Source organism: Myotis daubentonii, chromosome 2 (assembly GCF_963259705.1).
Source record: "Myotis daubentonii chromosome 2, mMyoDau2.1, whole genome shotgun sequence".
In the NCBI taxonomy this organism is placed as follows: domain Eukaryota; kingdom Metazoa; phylum Chordata; class Mammalia; order Chiroptera; family Vespertilionidae; genus Myotis; species Myotis daubentonii.
Window position 1 is genome coordinate 161,794,938 of NC_081841.1, and position 6,000 is coordinate 161,800,937.

Below are 6,000 nucleotides of genomic sequence, written 5' to 3' on the forward strand. Positions count from 1 at the left end.
CCAAGAGAAATAAATAAAAGGCATCCAAATTAGGAAGGAAGAAATAAAATTATCACTTTTGGCAGATGACATGTGCTGGGGTCCAACCCCAGCAGGTCCAGGGGTCCCCAAAGGTGTGGACGGAGTCGGTGAAGAAGGAATGACACGGAGACAGCGTTCAGTTGATCAGCAGCTTAGCCAGGATCTCTAGCCAGGATCTCCAGCCAAGTTCTGGTCTGGATCTCCAGCGAAGTTCTGGTTTTTATTGTCTTGTTACATCTGTATTTATACCAGTTGATTTTAATCCTGTCAATTTCTATTGCAAAGGTTAGGGCGTTTCTTATCTCCATTCCAGGGAGTAAAGATTATGTAGCTTAAGCGTGATTGTTTGTAGTTAAAGTGATTAACTACCCGCCTGGCACTTAGTTAAGGAGTTTTATCCCCTCCCTGACTTCAGGGAAAAATCCCTACCTGGGGAAACAACCTTTCTCGGAGAGGTGACCTTGGTTAAAACACACAGCGCTAAGGGGAGCAAACATATTAAGAACAGTATGCTATATACGCCAGGTCCCTTGATACATATGCTGTGCAGATGTTTCTTTCCTGCAGTGACTGTGTCAAGCAGCAAGGATGGACCGGCTTCTGGCAGACATGATTCTTTATATAGAAAACCCTAAAGACTGCACCAAAAACTATTAGAAACAATCAACAAACATAGTAAAGTTTCAGGATACAAAAATCAATGTACAAAAATCCACTGCACCTTATATACTAACAATGAAATTTCAGAAAAAGAAATCATAACAATTCCTCTTGAAATTGCAACAAAAAGAATAAAATACCTAGGAATAATCAAAGGGTGTAAAGGACCTATACACAGAAAACTACAAAACATTATTAAAAGAAACTGAAGAAGACACAAAGAAATATATAAAGTATTTTTTATAAACTCTAGGGAATTTTAAATCACTTCTCATCAAAATTTCAGAGGATGCACACAAACTTATGAATAATATATATAGCTTCATAGAAAACTTTGCCAAAGTAGTTGATTACCTAGTAGTGAGACTACTTAAGAGAAAATACTGAAAAGGGTAGCCTAGAAAATTTATTTTAAGCAAAGGGGTGAGTGGGGGATGGAAGAAACAAAAAATGGTGACTGAGGAGTTAAAAATACTCCAAGAAGCAGTGGGACTGCCTCTGATAGTTACCAAAGTTTCTCATCACATTGCTCTAATATGTATGGAATGCCTTATTTAGACCAGACAATATTTTTATAATTATAGCTAACTATAGAGAAGAATTATTAACCTGCTTTGTATTATTAAATTCAATATGTACCTTTGATTTCAACCAAACTCCTCTTTCAGTTAAGCATTGTGATATTTGTTTTAAAGTAATTCTCCCTTGTTCAGTAATCCATTGCTTTCATTAAAATAAAAGGCAGTGAGAGGAAGGTGGTTGAGCATTGACCTATGAACCAGGAGGTCACAGTTCAATTCCTGATCAGGGCATATGCCTGGGTTGTGGGCTTGATCCCCAGTGTTTGCATACAGGAGGCAACCAATCAATAATAGTCTTTCATCATTAATGTTTCTATATCTCTTTCCCTCTCCCTTCCTCTCTGAAATCAATAAAAATATTTTTAAAAGAATTGTAGCCAGATGTCATGCAAAATTATAGGAAAAAGAAGAATGGGTGTCAGAATAAAATCCCCACAAGATGAAAAACACTTCAGAAAGAAATACCAACAAATCTAATATTTCAAAATAAGCTAACAGAAATTGAGAAAAGTATAGAAGCCATGAAAGAATAACATAAATCCACTTTAAAAAAAAAACAACCTAAAAAAATAGCAAAACCAGAGTCTGCGGTCATAAATCGAGGAAGCAGCCAAGACCTTTGCTGAGTGTCTCTCTGCCACCTCTTCCTTCTGTCCCTTCAAACATCAGCTTGAGCCTATTATTCTCCCGGCTAACTTCACCTGTCTGGCCTTTAGCATTGTGGACATGCAGTGGTAGATTAAGCACAGGATGGCTTTCATTGAACAAGAAGTCAATGAGAATGCAGAGGAAATAGAAGTCAAGGCAATGTGAAACGTTAGAAAGGTTATCTTGAGCCCCGCCCCGCGCTGCATAGGGAGGCGGAGCCTCGGAGGGAGACGCCGGGGCGGACGGAGCGCCTGACCACGCGCCCCATGGCCGAATCTGCTGCCCGCTGTCCCTGGTCGGCCGCAAGGCCCCAGCCCACCACGCCTCTCGAAAGGCCACAGGTAGGCTCCAGGGCCTCTGCCCACGCTGGCTCGTTGGACCCCGAGAGCCAGCCCCTCCTGAGTGCCGGACTGAGGCGTGCGGGGCGCCCTGGGAGGCTCCCCAGGGCAGGAGAAGGCTGAGCGCGCCCACTGCCACCTTGCACCTCCCGGGGAAGACCTGCGGCCAGACCCCCAGCTCTCTACCCTGGCGTTCTAGGCCCCCTAGAATCTAGGGCGTCCCAGAAGGGGCTGTGCCCCGGTGCCAGAAGTCAGTCCATCCTTGCTGCTCCCCTTCTTAGAACTATGTGTTTTAACTAAGGTCACCTCTCTGAGAAAGGTGGTTTCCCCAGGTGGGGATTTTTCCCTGGAGTTAGGGAGGGAATAAAACCCCTTAACTAAGTGCCAGGCGGGTAATTAATCACTTTAACTACAAACAATCACACTTAAGCTACATAATCTTTACTTAGGATAATCTCCTTCAGTTACTTCCTTGTAGCTTAATAGAACAATAGAGTAACCTTGGGATGGAGATAAGAAACGCCCTAACCTTTGGAATAGAATTGATAGGATTAAAATCAACTGGTATAAATACAGATGTAACAAGACAAAAAATAGAACTTGGCTGGAGATCCTGGCTAGAGAACCTGGCTAGGCTGCTGATCAACTGAACGCTGTCTCCGTGTCAGTCCTTCTTTGCCGACCCCGTCCACACCTTTGGGAACCCCTGGACCTGCTCGAGCTGGACCCCAACAGATGGCGCCCAAACAGAGACCCTTAGGTACTAAACAGACAAGTACCTTCAAACAGGAAGATGCATCTAAAAGGAAAGCAGAACTAGAAGAGACCGTGAGAAAGAAGATTGAGTTTGAGAGAAAAGCTCTACATATTGTTGAACAGCTTTTAGAAGAGAATATTACAGAAGAATTCTTAATGGAGTGTGGGAAGTGTATCACACCTGCTCACTACAGTGATGTCGTGGATGAACGTTCTATTATCAAGCTCTGTGGTTATCCCTTATGTCACAAGAAGCTAGGAATTGTACCAAAACAGAAATATAAAATTTCTACCAAAACCAATACAGTCTATGATATTACTGAAAGAAAGTGTTTTTGCAGCAATTTTTGTTATAAAGCATCTAAGTTTTTTGAAGCACAAATTCCTAAAACTCCAGTATGGGTTCGAGAAGAAGAAAGGCACCCTGATTTTCAGCTGCTACAGGAGGGACAAAGTGGCCATTCTGGAGAAGAAGTACAGTTATGCAGTAAGACCATTAAAACATCAGATGTTGACAATCCTGGCCATACTGAGAAGCAATATAAATCTAATTCTTCTAGCACTCATAGTGATAGTAGCAGTGATAATGAGCAAGACTTTGTTTCCTCCATTCTACCAGGAAACAGACCAAATGCAACGGGTATAAGGCAACAGCTGCACATAAAAAGCATCATGAAAAAGAAAGCTTGTCAAAAATCTAACTTCAAGCAAAAAGACAAAGAACAGGCAGTAATAAGTATTACTGAGCAGTTAGGCAATTGCAGATTAGATAGTCAGGAGAAAGCTGCTACTTGTGAACTTCCTTTACAGAAGGTAAATACTCAAGTTGCTTTAAATAATCCTTCGAGAGAAAACTTAGATGCTTCAGAAATTCCTGAAAATAAATACAATAGTTCAGAAATAACTTTAGTAGGCATAAGTAAGAAAAGTGCTGAACATTTTAAGAGGAAATTTGTCAAATCAAACCAAGTTTCTAGGTCAGCTTCTAGTTCAGTGCAGGTGTGTCCTGAAGTTGCAAAGGCAAACTTACTTAAAGTTCTGAAGGAGACTTTGATTGAGTGGAAGACAGAAGAAACTTTGAGGTTTTTGTATGGCCACAATTATGCTTCTGTGTGTCTAAAACCCTCTTCAGTCCCTCTGGTTAAAGAAGAAGAGCTTGATGAAGATGACATAAACTCTGACCCAGATAGTCATTCCCCCACCTTGCGGGAATCTCAGGACAGCTTGGTTGAGTCTTTGCCTTTCAGGGCCTCAGATACAGCCATTAAACCACTGCCAAGTTATGAGAGCTTGAAAAAGGAAACTGAAACATTAAACCTAAGGATCAGAGAGTTTTATAGAGGACAGTATGTTTTAAATGAAGAAACCACCAAATCACAAGATTCAGAAGAGCATGATCCCACCTTCCCACTGATAGATTCAAGTTCTCAGAACCAGATTAGAAAACGCATCGTACTCGAAAAATTGAGTAAAGTATTGCCTGGACTTTTGGGGCCTCTTCAGATTACATTAGGAGATATTTACACACAACTTAAAAATCTCGTTCGAACTTTCAGATTAACAAATAGAAATATTATACACAAACCCGCAGAATGGACCTTAATTGCTATGGTGTTGCTGTCATTACTGACGCCGATTCTTGGCATTCAGGAGCATCCTCAGGAAAATATGGTGTTTACACAGTTTCTAGCTACCCTGCTTGAAGAATTACATTTAAAGAATGAAGACCTTGAAAATTTAACCATCATATTTAGAACCGGCTGTTAAATAGAGTGGTGTACTTCATGAAGAATGAATAGAAAATGAACTGTACACCATTTCTAGAATTCTGGTCACAATAATGGTCTGGTGATGACTGACAGCTAGCTTTGTTCCAAGAAAAACCTTTACCTTCTCAGATTTCAACCCCTTCCCTCCCAGCCCCAAAAAGTGACCAAGTAAAGGATAAATTCAAAAAATAGCCTCATGAGACTTGATGTACACACATGCTCGTGGGATTCCAGTTATGAATTGCTGCCATCCCCCGGTGCTGCCCCAATGGTTTTCTTTGTAAGTGCTTTTGGAACTAAGAAGCTAGTATCTTGGATTAACTGATGCCTGCTAGTGCTTTCTGATTATTCGCATTCTGTTTGTCGCTTCAAAGGAAAAGTAAAGACAAGACTGTTGGACCAGTATTGCAGTTCTGGAGTGTCATTTCTTATAAAAAATGAATTACCAAAATTCATATATTTAAAGCCTAACACCATTCTAATAAAGGCACAGATTTCTTTTTAATATTTGTTTCAAGCTCTTTAATCTTTATGTTAACTAATCTATTTTCTTCAAATCTCTGCAATAGTTCTTTAAAATCAAATAGTTGGTTAGCAAGCTGACTTTTTTATGTGCTCTAAACAAATAATTGTGAACTTTTAATATGTTGAGTGCTTTCATTTTGATAACTGGATCTCCATTTGATATTTCATTTGTATAACTCATTTGCAGTCTGAAAATTTTTTTAGTGCCAGTCCCTGACATATCATGAAAAGTTAATTTTCTTTGCATTTAAAAATCTCTGGATCATGAAGAAAACGTGATGAAAATAAATTAAACTGAATTACCTTTAAAAAAAATGGAATTTATCCTTTACTTGGTCACAGAGTGACTTCCCAGGTAGAGGGGAACCATTATTCCAACAAGGATATACAAGTCCTTGCATCCCTGGCTATAAGACATAGGATTTTTATCTGAAAATAAATGAATATTTAAGAAAATTTAAAAAAGAAAGGTTATCTTGTGATAACAGGAAGACTGAACGTTATAGAAAATTATGAAAAGAAATGTAGTTTATATAGCAGAAGGAAATTCAGATGTCCATCTTTTTTTAATTTACCTTTATTCTTGAAAGTATTACAGCTGTCCCCCTTGTTTCCCCCACTGACCCCTTCCATTCCCCTCCCAAGCCCTCCTCAGGCTTTCACTGCACTATTGTCTGTGTCCATGGGCTATACATGTATGAC

General features: G+C 39.8%; 1 pseudogene; it reads left to right on the forward strand.

Moving 5' to 3' along the window:
* Positions 1-2,176: 2,176 nt before the first annotated feature.
* On the forward strand, positions 2,177-5,755 carry LOC132228445 (putative RNA polymerase II subunit B1 CTD phosphatase RPAP2; annotated as a pseudogene).
* The last annotated feature ends 245 nt before the right edge of the window (positions 5,756-6,000 follow it).